This window comes from Perognathus longimembris, chromosome 22, assembly GCF_023159225.1.
Source record: "Perognathus longimembris pacificus isolate PPM17 chromosome 22, ASM2315922v1, whole genome shotgun sequence".
NCBI classification, from domain to species: Eukaryota; Metazoa; Chordata; class Mammalia; order Rodentia; family Heteromyidae; genus Perognathus; species Perognathus longimembris.
Genome location: NC_063182.1, coordinates 21,586,533 through 21,599,553, shown reverse-complemented (window position 1 = coordinate 21,599,553; position 13,021 = coordinate 21,586,533).

Here is a 13,021-nt window from a genome sequence, read left to right as displayed (position 1 = left end):
AGGTCTCTTTTAGAGTCTGATTCATTCTTTCTACCTGTCCTGAACTCTGGGGTCTATAAGCACAATGCAATTTCCAATCCATTCCCAGTGCAGCGGCTATTCACTGACTTACTTTTGAGACAAAGGCCGGTCCATTGTCCGACCCAATGGTGGATGGGAAGACATACCTGGGTAGAATTTCTTCCGGGATCTTCTTAGCCACGACATTCACGGTCTCATGCTTTGTTGGATAAGCTTCACCCCATCCTGAAAAGGTGTCTACAAAAACTAGCAAATATTTATATCCAAATTTTCCAGGTATTATTTCTGTGAAATCTACTTCCCAATACTCACCAGGCCTATCCCCGCGGAGGCGAGCTCCTCTTGCAACTGGTTGATTGGAGTCATTGGTGAGCTGACAGGCCTTACAATTTTTAACAATAAGTTGATTTCCTTGTCTAATTTTCACTTTGGAGTGCCGAAGCAAGCCCTGCATTCTTCGGGTTCCCATGTGAGAAGCTGGGTGGATTCTCTTAAGAATCCCCTTACCCAGCCCTTGTGGCAAGATAAGTTTCCCCTCACAAGTTTTCCACCAATCTTTGTTTCCTTCTCTGTCCAGTGGTTTGTGGGCCATGGGAATTTTCTTTATCCACTCTAAGTCTTCCTGGGAGTATTGGGGTTCAGGCGGCAAGGCTCGTGGCCCTGGGTGTACTAGAGTCAAGGCTTCTGTTCTGGGCTGGAGGGCCACTTCCTTGGCTGCCTGTTCGGCCAAATTATTCCCTCTAGTTGCTGAATCAACTACCTTTTGATGACCAGGACAGTGCATAATGGCAATTTTTGCTGGTTCCCATAAGGCCCAGATGAGTTTTAAAATCTCCTGTTTGTTTTTAATGGCCTTTCCTTCAGTTGTTCGTAACCCTCTCTCGGTAGATGGCTCCATGGATGTGCACGGTGGCAAAAGTGTACAGGTTGTCCGTGTAGATATTTAGTCTCTTTCCTTTTCCCATCTGTAGAGCTTTCGTGAGTGCCACTAATTCTGCTCTTTGTGCAGATGTTCCCTGGGGGAGTGCTTCCACCCACACTATCTCAATGTACATGGTAACCACCGCGTCCGCGTACCTTTTTCCATCTCAGATGAAGCTGCTGCCATCAGTGAACCAAGTATGCTGGGCATGTAGTAGTGGCGAATCCAGCAAGTCTGGCCTGAGGTTATGTGCTTGAGGTTATCTGCTCACAGTCATGCAGGGGCGCCTCCAGGTCTGGATCTGGCGGCAGGGTAGCTGGGTTTAATGCTGTAGGTACACAAAAGCTGATCCGTGTGGGGTTAAGTAACAAGGATTGTTAATGAACCACATGGGCATTGCTCATCCACCAGTCGGAACGTTGTTTTAGCACTCCCTCCAGAGCGTGTGGAGTAGCCACAGTCAGGTTCTGTTCCAGAACCAATTTATCAGCATCTTTTACTAAGAGAGCTACTGCAGCTATTATTCTTAGGCACGGGGGCCACTCAGCGGCAACAAGGTCAAATTTATTTGACAAATAGGCAACTGGCCGCTTCCAAGGTCCAATTGGCTGAGTGAGTACTCCTTTTGCTATTCCTTTACTTTCAGCCATGAACTATGTGAATGGCTTGTTTACATCAGGTAAACCCAAGGCAGGAGCCTCCAAAATGCTTCTCTTAATTGCCTCAAAGGCTTTTTGCATTTTCTCAGTTCAATGAAACTCTGGGAGATTTTTGGTGGCTTCATATAGAGGCTTAGCCATCTCAGCAAATCCAGGTATCCACAGCCGGCAAAAGTGTCCTGTTCCCAGGAACTCTCTGACTTGTCTGGCCAATTTGGGGACTGGGATTTTAAGCACAGTCTCCTTTCGGCCTTGAGATAGCCACCTTTGGCCCTTCTTAAGAATATACCCTGGGTACATTACCTCTCATTGGCAGATCTGGGCCTTTTTAGCTGATGCGCGATAGCCTAGGGTGCCCAGGGTCCGCAGAAGGTGAGCGGTCCCTTTTAGGCATTCATCTTTGCTTTTGGCTGCTATCAGCAAGTCATCCACATACTGAAAAAGACTGATTTTGGGGGTGTTGGCCCAGTACTCACCCAGGTCTTCGTGCAAGGCCTCGTCAAAGATGGTCGGGGAGTTCTTAAACCCTTGAGGCAGTCTTGTCCAAGTCACTTGTCCACTCCAAGTCAGTTGTCCACTGAGTCCAATGTCTGGGTCGTGCCACTCAAGGCAAAATAAGCCTGACTTTAAGGGGCCAGAGGAAGACTGAAAAAGGCATCTTTAAGGTCTAGTACTGTGTACCAAACTCGATCCGGAGGCAAAGCGCTTAACAAGGTATAGGGATTGGGGACAGTAGGATGTATGTCCATCACCCTTTTATAAACTTCTCTTAGATCCTGTACAGGCCAGTAATCATTGGAGTTTGGCTTTCTGACGGGCAGCAGAGGCGTGTTCCACACAGATTGGATGGGCTTGAGGACACCTATCTCCAACAGTTTACGAATGTGTGGAGGGATGCCCCTTCTAGCTTCTAGGGACATGGGATACTGGCGCGCTTTAACAGGATCTGCCCCTGCCTTTACCTCAACAAAGACAAGGGGTCTATGCTTAGCCAGTCCCATTCCACCGGTCTCTGCCCAAGCCTGAGGAATTTTCTGGAGCCACTTCTGCATCTCAGATTTTAGTTCTGGGGGCTTCTGGTACAGTCTATACTCCTCGCTCAGATCACTGGTTACTAAGATGCTGATAGGTTTCCCTTTGGGGCTTAGGACTATGGTCCCTGCTTCTGAGAACTGAATTTGGGCTTTCATTTTGGATAGCAAGTCTCGGCCTAATAGTGGGTAGGGGCATTCTGGAATGACTAGGAATGAATGGGTTACCCATCCCATTCCTAAGTCCACAGATCTTCGGGTAGTCCATGAGTAGGATTTGGTGCCAGTAGCCCCTTGAAGCCACATGGTCTTTGAGGACATGGGCCCTCCAGGAGCTAACAGAACAGAGTTTTCAGCTCCTGTGTCCACCAGGAAGGTGGCAGGTTCCCCCTCCACTTTTAGAGTTACCCTAGGCTCAGGGAGGGGCACCAAGCCTCGTCCCCCTCAGTCGCTGTCCTCCACGATCTCTACCGTGGGCAGTGCCCTCATCCGTGGTCTTGGTGGCTTGTTAGGGCAATCTTTAATCCAGTAACCTTCTTCCTTGCAGTAGGCACACTGATTCTTGCCTACTCTTGGTTTGGATTTTTGTCTACGTTCCTGCTCGGGAGAGGATCATCTAGGTCTAGCGGGCCCAGGTGGAGGTCTCTGGTGCTGGGCTACTGACAGACTCTCTTTGAGGTCTTTCTTGTGCTGAGCTTGTTGTTGCTCTAGGATGTGGGCCAAGTTCCTTTCCTGTAACTTATCTCTCCTGTCTCTCTCTTCTGACTTTCCCTTATCTCTCCTTTCTTGTTTCTGTTCTGTAGTTTCTCTTTTATTATACACCTTTTCCGCCACTCCTACTAAATCCTTTACATTCCTTCCTCCTAATCTCTCCAGTGACTGTAACTTTCGTTTTATGTCCGGCGCTGCCTGATTTATAAAAGCGAACATGACCATCTGAGCCAATTCCTGAGTTTCTAAATTGTAAGGAGTGTACTGTCTGAAAGCTTCCATGAGGCATTCTAAATAAGCGGCCGGACACTCATCTACTGCATGCCTAACATCATAGACCTTAGCCATATTCGTAGGCCGGTGTGCCGCCACCTTGAAACCCGCCAACAGAGTCTGGCAATAGACTAGGAGCTGCTCCCTACCTTCAGCCGTCTTGTAGTCCCAGTTTGTTCTGGTCTCAGGAAAGTTAGCTGCAATCAGAACGGGGTCAATGGTCAGCATCCCCGTTGGTCTGGGCACCAATTTCTGGGCCGCCTCCTTAATCCGATTACGCTCCTCAGTGGTAAAAAGGAACTGCAACAGCTGACTGCAATCATGCCAAGTAGGCTGGTGGGTGAAAAGAACAGTCTCAAGAAGGTTAATTAAGTCTTGGGGTTTCTCAGAGTAGGGGGCATTCTGCGTTCGCCAATTATAGAGATCACTGGTGGCGAAAGGCCAGTACTGGAAGGGCTGATGCCCCTCCAACTTCTACTGGCCCTGCTGGTTGCAAAGGGAGGGCTACTGTGGTGCTCTGGGCTGGAGTCACCTCCTTCCTCCTGCGGGTGGCCCTTACTGGCCCTGCTTCTTTCTCTGCTGGCGGTGGTGGGTCCGGGTTTGGGGCATAAACTTCCTTGTCCGCCACTGGCAGGGGCGGGTACAGGGGGGCATATGGTGGAGGAAATATCTCAGCTTCTTCAGAGCCTCCCTGGAGTAAAGGGGGCTATTCTTCTCCGTGGCAACCCTTTTTCTGTTACTGAACTCCACTGTCTTCCTTCTTTTGTTTCTGAACAAATACCTTCGGGGTCTGGGGTCTCGGGGGTCCTTGGGGATCCTGGACAAGCTGCCAGCCTGTTATGCCCAAGTCGCAGGACCTCCACCAAGAAGACCACCAAGAGCCAGGTATTCCGAAATGCAAAAGCAAGGCTTTATTCAGGAGGGCTGCAGCTCAGGCCTCATCCCATACACCGATGCAGTGAAGACAGGGAGGAGGACCCCGAGCTGAAATCTTACAGGGTTTATAAAGGCAAAAAGCAAAAAGTTACAGCAACTAGGTGTTCGAGCAAGATTAGGGTTCAGGCATAATTCTGATTGGCTCAGGGCTAGGAACATTCCAGGGCAGACAGAGCTTATCAAAACAGTCTCTTGGGGGCTGGGGATATGGCCTAGTGGCAAGAGTGCCTGCCTCATATACATGAGGCCCTGGGTTTGATTCCCCAGCACCACATATACAGAAAATGGCCAGAAGTGGCGCTGTGGCTCAAGTGGCAGAGTGCTAGCCTTGAGCAAAAAAAAAAAAGAAGCCAGGGACAGTGCTCAGGCCCTGAGTCCAAGCCCCAGGACTGGCCAAAAATAAAAAATAAAAAAAACAGTCTCTTGGCTGTCTGGGTTCTGACAATCTGTCCTGCTAGATGGAGTATTTGGTGGCCTGGGTGGGCTCACAGTGCCTGTGTCTTTGGCTAGCATGGCCATTTCTCAGAGCTTGTGCAGGCCCAAGGTTAGATAGCACAGAGTGGGGCCTGACTGGCTTTAAGATAGCTTTGTTTAAGGAATTTACAGGTCAGCAGTTTCAGCACAAAAAAGTCAAGTTCTTACAGTTCAACATAAACAAAAAGATGGCTACAGTTTCAAAATGGAGTCACTGCTGCCTCAAAGTAGGATTTACCTTCACTCTTCAAGTCAACCACATAGTTATATGAAAATGATATAGTTGGAGTGTTAAATGATTGGATATTTTACTTGTGCACCTCTGGAAAAGGAAAGTGTATTATGGAGGTCAGATCTGGCCAGTGCCATCATTGGCTGTTGATTCATGTCAGAATGACTCCATCTCAGATTAGTTAAAGAGAGCAGAAGCCGACTCCATCTTCACTAAGATCTCCCCAACCCTATCCAGGGAAGTTTCCCCTAGCTGTGATAAGATTGTATAAACTGCTTGACCACCTGAGGCATGGAAGGTTCAAGGAACATTCAAGGATAAACCTGTGCCCTCGGCTGGGGATATGGCCTAGTGGCAAGAGTGCCTTCCTCATATACATGAGGCCCTGGGTTCGATTCCCCAGCACCACATATATAGAAAATGGCCAGAAGTGGTGCTGTGGCTCAAGTGGCAGAGTGCTAGCCTTGAGCAAAAAGAAGCCAGGGACAGTGCTCAGGCCCTGAGTCCAAGCCCCAGGACTGGCCAAAAAAAAAAAAATAATAATAATAAATAAATAAACCTGTGCCCTCTCATGAGTAGGCGTATCCACTTGCATCATGTGAGCCCCGCCAAGTCCATGCAACAATCTAACTAGAATGATAGGTTGGTTCAAACAGATACTGTGAGGCAGTGTGTAGCCTGGCATGCTCTGTAAGTGTTGTAACTTCATTGGCCACCTGTGTGTGGCAAGCTTGACCATGTGGTGTTTGCCTTTATAACCCAACCCTGAGCATGGCCCGGGGCACGTGGTCCCAGCTCCCAAGTCTGGGCTGCGGCCCTGGCCAGCCAGCCTGCTTTTTATGCATGCAGTTCTAGCCCCCAAGTCTGGGCTGTGACCCTGGCTGGTCAGTATACATTTTACTTCCCCAATAAATCCATCTTTTTACTTGAGACTGTGTCTGAGTGGTGGGCTCTTGGAGGGATGGGGGACCCCCCCATCCCCAAGGGAGGGGACCACATTACAGAAAGCATGACTTAAACTACAACTATTTTGCAAGAGTTAGTGAAACTGAAGAACCTGAGCAGCGGGTGCTCCTCTATATTTTACCTTGGGTCTGACCAAGCCCTGAAGCTTCCTGGAATAACTGCAGAACATGTCAAAGTGAAAATGTACTCTAAAATAAGGAAGGTAGCTAGAGACTTCGTTTGACCAGAGGTCAGTTAGAATGCTTTAGCCATTGTGACACAAAGAAAATGTATTGAGGTGTGGCTAGTGTGTTTTGTGTTCCTGAAACATGGTTAATATGTCCCCTCAAACTAAGGATAACTCGGTCGACACCCTTGCGACCCAGATCATTTGTCTAAAACAATCATTTTGAACCCCAGAAGCTAGCCAATCACCTTCACCAGGCCCATTTCTGCCATTGATTAGGCCAATCATTCTTAAGAATTATTTCATAAGTTTCCCACAATACGAAATGATTTGCTGTGAGTTGCTATGCTTTTTATGATTTTCCCACAGTGTGACATGATTTGCTGTGTAATGATGTGACGCATGGAATGTTCCCCCAAACCCTATAATAACCCTGCTGAATGGAGGGTCGGGGCTCTTGATTCAGACCTGCTGCATCAGTGATGATTGTGAGCCCAGGCTCAAGCTGGCAATAAAGACTCTAGTGTGATTAAATCGACTTTCGGCTCCTGGGTGGTCTTTGGAGACCCCGAAATCTGGGCATAACTAAACAAGGACTATATTTTATTTTTTACTAGTTTTAAACTAACTAAATCAGATTGCTCTTCTTTGAAGTAATATAATTATATTTTCTGAGGGGAAAATGTAAGTACAGAAATTATTTATTATATTTTTTTGCTTGAATGTAGGTCCTGGGCACTATCCCTGTGATTGTATCCTGAAGCCTAGAGCTTTATCACTTGAACCACAGCTCCACTTCTGATGGTGAATTGGAGATAGAGTCACACAGACTTTCCTGCCCAGGTTGTCTTCAAATCTTGATCCTCAGATCACAGCCTCCTGAATAACTAGGATTACAAGCATGAGCCACCACCACCCAGCTGCATGAATTAACTTTTTTTTTTTTTTGCAGTCCTGGGCCTTGGACTCAGGGCCTGAGCACTGTCCCTGGCTTCTTTTTGCTCAAGGCTAGCACTCTGCCACTTGAGTCACAGTGCCACTTCTGGCCATTTTCTGTATATGTGGTGCTGGGGAATCAAACCCAGGGCTTCAAGTATACGAGGCAAGTGCTCTTGCCACTAGGCCATATCCCCAGCCCATGAATTAACTTTTAAAAACATGTTTATACAAGTTTATTTCCTTACTGTAAAAAAATCAAAGATTACTTGATGACTTGATATGGCTCCTCTCCAATATTAAGGATTAAACACAAACTTAGGGCTTAGAACTTGGCAGACAAGCACTTTACCTCTGAAGTAATCAGCTCTTTTGTTGTTGTTTGTTTGTTTTGTTTTGTTTTTGCTCTTACTTTGTTTTTTTCTGATTGGGTCCTGGGTTAACTTTAACTCCTGATTCTGGACTTGCTTCCTTCTACCTCCACCTACAGATTTGCTGAGTTTACAAGTATGTATTACTATGGTAACTTTTGTGTCTTTTTTTTTTTTTAAGTTTCAGCAAGGATTTAGCTTGTGATAACAGGATAATGTAGAGAAAGAAGGTGATAACATATGCAGTTACCTAGGTGAGAAATGTGAATAAAACACTCAAAGTTGTAGCTCTTATCAGTATATAACCTTTTTTGCTTGCTGGAACTATGCAAATATGCCTCCATCCTTAGACAATGGTTTCAGATGGGTAAGATGGACACCACTCACTGTTCTAAAGCAAGGAAAAGTGATCTAAATCATCCAAGACACAGGAATAATAGGTGTTTTATGACTTCCCTTTTCAAGACATTTCTTCCAATTCTCTGCCCATTTACCCTTCCTAGATACTTCACATCTTTTTAACACCTCAAAGTAAAAACGATGCCCATAACTGCAATAAAGATAAATCTTTCTTTTATTCTTTTAACAGCTAAAAGTAGGTGTGGTTGGAGGTGAGTTGTTTTTCAATTTTGGTTTCCTGGTCTTAATTTCTGGTCTGGTTATTTTAATATTTATTCATGTTAATTTCTCTTCTCACCATCTGCCTCATTCCTTCCACCTCGCCTCAAAACTTTAGCCCCTTTTCATTATAACGGAGATCAAGGTCTCTGGTCCACTTTTTGCAATTACTTCTAAACTAAGATTGAGCGTTAATCCTACTTGCCAAAGGAACCAAAGTGTGATAGCATAACTTCTTCAGCTGAAAAATATCCAATATCTGGCCAAGTTCATTATAATATTCGACATCATTTAAAAAAAAAGTCTATAGTTCTGTGCTTTAAAACTGTGTGGTTTATTAAAGTAGATTGCCGATAAAGGAGACTACCATGCCGTATTCAGGCAGAAGAGAAAAGTTTATTACCAGAACTGCTGTCCTGAGACCAAGATGACCCAAAGCCAGAGAGAAAGTGACCCCACCCAGCCCTTCCTAATCTAGGCCAGGGACAGGGAGGTGTGGCCAGGTAAGGGGAGGTGGCTGCCTCTAGGCTAGGTAACACAGGTATTGGGTGGAGACTTTACACAGGAGGGGGCATCTGCATGGAGCCCTCCCAGGGTGGACCTCACAAAAATAGTAGTGAATTTCCTCCTCTACACACACCCTAAAATTTATTTATACTTTGTTGGGATTAAAATGAGAATAGGTCTATGAGACAAAAGTATATTTAAGTTTAGCAAGGGAAACGTGGTTTATTAGAATCTTGTTTTATAGGATGGTATATGTCACCTTAGAGTGAAGCTTCACTTGATAAAGATAATAGATTGGAGTCTGAAGATGGCTAACAGTGAAAAGTTCTTGGCTTTGAAATCCATTGCTTTGCAGTGTTTTATTAGCTATGTGATGCTGAGCTGTTGTGCCAAGTCGCAAAACCACCACCAAGAAGACCACCGAGACTCAGACATTCCGAAATGCAAAAGCAAGGCAAGGCTTTATTTAAGCTAGCTGCAACTCGGGCCTCGTCCTACCCACCGACACAGCAGAGGTTAGGAGGGAGCCCCGAGCTGTGATTACACAGGGCTTATAAAGGCAAAGAACAAGGTTACAACAATCAGCTGTTCAAGCAAGCAAGATTAGGACACAGGTACAAATCTGATTGGCTCAGGGATCGATTCTAAAATGGGGTTCAAGTGGTAAAATGGGGCTCACGTGGTAAAATGGGGTTCACGTGGTAAAGTGGGGCCTGACTTCAAAGTCTGGCACTTCATTTCCCCCTTTTTCTTTTTGGTACCTTGGGGGACACGCATGGCTCCATTCTGTCCATTTAACTGGCTTGCATGTCTAGGGGATGATATAGAGATAAGGCATGGGCCAATAGAGCCCAAAGTAGTAACCAAAGGGCTTGTCACAATTTCCTACAAGTACAGTCTCTGTACCTCTGTTTTGCATGCCTCTAGTTTATCCTGCCTCATCTTCCCAAAAACTCTGGTCCCTCGGTTTTAAAGGGTGGCTGATGGGTGAAGATCATCCATCTTCTGTAACTTCTTCAGGCTGACTCAGGGGCATTGACCTTACCTAGCCAGGAACCTATAACCTTAGTCTACTTTACCAAGGGACTGCAGGATTACTGCAAACTGAAAATTAACTTTCAGCTGTACAGACTTACCATTAGCTGTATAGTGTTTAGTATCCAAATGTAAGCAACAAAATAATACATAAACTTCTCAGCTGTGCTCTAAGGGTCAGGCGGCTATACCCGTATTTCTGAGCAAGCCCAAAACTACCTAAAATAAGGGGGTCACCTCACTTTGGAGTGAGCTGCCAAAATAACATCAACACTAGCCAGGGTAGTAAGGAAAGAAGGCAAAAAGAAAATTATAACAATATTCAGTCTAACTTTCTTTTCTTGAGGCGAAGGCGAAGCGGCTGAGTTGGGTGCTTGGAGACCTCCCATGTTCTACCACGGTAGTTGTCATCCAGGGCAAAGGGGTCAGCTGGCCTGGTGTGGAAGCAATGAACCCATGTGGCAATGCGCCTAGGGTTCCTTCCACCATGGTTCTAAGGATTTCAGTCCCCTGGTCTTAATAAATGGGGGGTAGGGACAGAAGCAGAATCATATAATGCCTTAGAGTCTGATTCATTTTCTCTACCTGTCCTGAACTCTGGGGTCTATAAGCACAATGCAATTTCCAATCCATCCCCAGTGCAGCGGCTATTCCCTGACTTACTTTTGAGATGAAGGCCGGTCTGTTGTCTGACCCAATGGTGGATGGGAAGCCATACCTGGGTAGGATTTCTTCCAGGATCTTCTTAGACACTACATTCGCAGTCTCATGCTTTGTTGGATAGGCTTCAACCCAACCTGAAAAAGGTGTCTACAAAAACTAACATTCTAGTTTGTAAAAGCATTTTCTTGACTGGCTGGGGAACTGATCTCTGATGACCTAAGTTACCTTTGCAGGCCTTTGACAGATCTCAATAAGGACACAATCTCAGGTCTACAAGCTTTCTTTCCTGAACAGATGTATCAGCTTAAAATTCTCACTGCCAGTCAGAGCTTTGAGTAAATGCGGGGGGTTGAGATTTTAATCTATCCTCTCATTTGACAAACTTACCCTTACTAACCACTATCACAAATGACTGGCAAGTTCCTGCCCAGTAGACAGACATGGGCATTGGAAAGGCATGCTTATGAACTATTCTTCTAGGACTTCCCAGCTTTGATTAACTTTTGAAAGGCCAAACAGGAGTGACTCTAGGATCTGACACCATTTCTGCCATCCAAGCAATGGCTTACTGCCTCTGGATGCTCCATCACTTTTGTCCCAGAAGGAGTGACTTTCCACTGGACTTGGACTCAGGGCCTGAGCGCTGTCCCCAGCTCTCCAGCTCAAGACTAGCACCCTACCACTTTGAGCTCCACACAACTCCATTCCCAGCACTCTGCTGGCTGCTTAGAGACAAGTCTCTCACAGGGACCTTTCTTTGCCCGGGCTGGCTTCGAACCGCAGATTCAGATCATTGAGTCTTATAAGGGGCCACTTTACTCCAATTATAAGCAACAAGGTGGTCCACACAGAAGTAGTTTATAAGCATGCTCTCTTACCTGGAACTTATTAAGGGTCAGTATTAGATCTCGACAAACTTGTAGGAATCACCAGTGCTTCTCTGTGGGCCTGCTGGAAACGGTTACAAAAAACCTACAAAGAAGCTGGAATGGCAATTAAACATTTTGGTAGCCATAATTCTCCTTTTCTCACTTTGCAACAATCATTCAGGACAATTCTACCTCCAAATTTATTATCTAGAAATGTATTCTTGATTTCCAAAGCCTTTTTAACACTAACACAACATTTTTTTTAATTGAACATAAACTTTTTTACAAGGTGTTGTGCAAAGAGGGTGCGGTTACATAGTAGGGCAGTGTGTACATTTCTTGTGATATCTTATAACCTGTTTTTCCATCCCTTGTCTAGGTCAGGTAGACACATATGCAATATACGGTGTATCAAGAACATATACAGTGTTCACAGACTTGGTCTCTACTGTCTCTCCGTCTCCCTTTCTTAACAGTCATATATCAGGGAGATCATGCCCCTTTATTTTCTGTGTTCTAGGCTTGTCTCACTCAACATTATTTGTTCGAGTTCTGACCATTTCCCTGCAAATAACAATATTTCACCATTCCTAATCGCTGTGTAGTATTCCATTGTGTATAACTACCATATTTTTTGGATCCATTCGTCTGTGGAGGGGCATCTGGGTTGTTTCCATATTTTGGCTATTGTGAATTGTGCCGCCATAAACATGGAAGTACAAATGTCTTTTTGATATCTTGGGTTTTGCTGTTTAGGATAGATTCCTAGGAGTGGTATGGCTTTGTCATAGGGTAGGTCTATATTGAGCTTTTTGAGAAACCTCCATACTGTTCTCCAAAGTGGTTGTACTAGTTTGCACTCCCACCAACAATAGAGAAGGGTTCCTCTTTCCCCACAGCCCCTCCAGCATTTGTTGTTGCCTGAGTTCAGAGTATAGGCCATTCTAACTGGGGTGAGGTGGTATCTCAGGGTTGTTTTTATTTGCATTTCCTTTACTAGTAGGGATGTTGAGCATTTCCTCATGTGTTTCTTTGCCATTTTTATATCTTCTCTTGTGAAGTCTCTCTTTAGCTCTTTTGCCCATTTCCTAATAGGTTTATTAGGCTTGGAGGGGCTTAGTTTTTTGAGTTCTCTGTAGATGACCGATATCAGGCCTTTGTCTGTTGCTGTGCTGGTAAATATCCTTTCCCATATCGCTGGCTGTCTTTCTATTTTGGTGGCTATGACCTTAGCTGTGCAGAAACTTTTTAATTTGTAGTAGTCCCATTTGTCGAGTCTTTCCCCTATTTGTTGTGCCCCTGGGACTCTATTCAGGAACTTCCTTCCTGTGCCTATAAGTTCTAGTGTCTTTCGTACTCTGTCCTTCAGTAGTTTCAAGGATTCAGGTCTGATATTGAGGTCCTTAATCCATTTTGAGTTGATCTTGGTGCATGGTGATAGGCTTGGGTCTACTTTGAGTTTTCTGCATATGGCTGCCCAGTTCTCCCAGCACCAGTAGTTGAAGAGGCTATGTTTATTCCATTGTATGTCTTTAGCTCCTTTGTCGAATATCAGTTGGCTGTAAGAGTGCGGTTTTATTTCTGGGTCTTCAATTCTAATCCACTGGTCTTCCGATCTGTTTTTATACCAA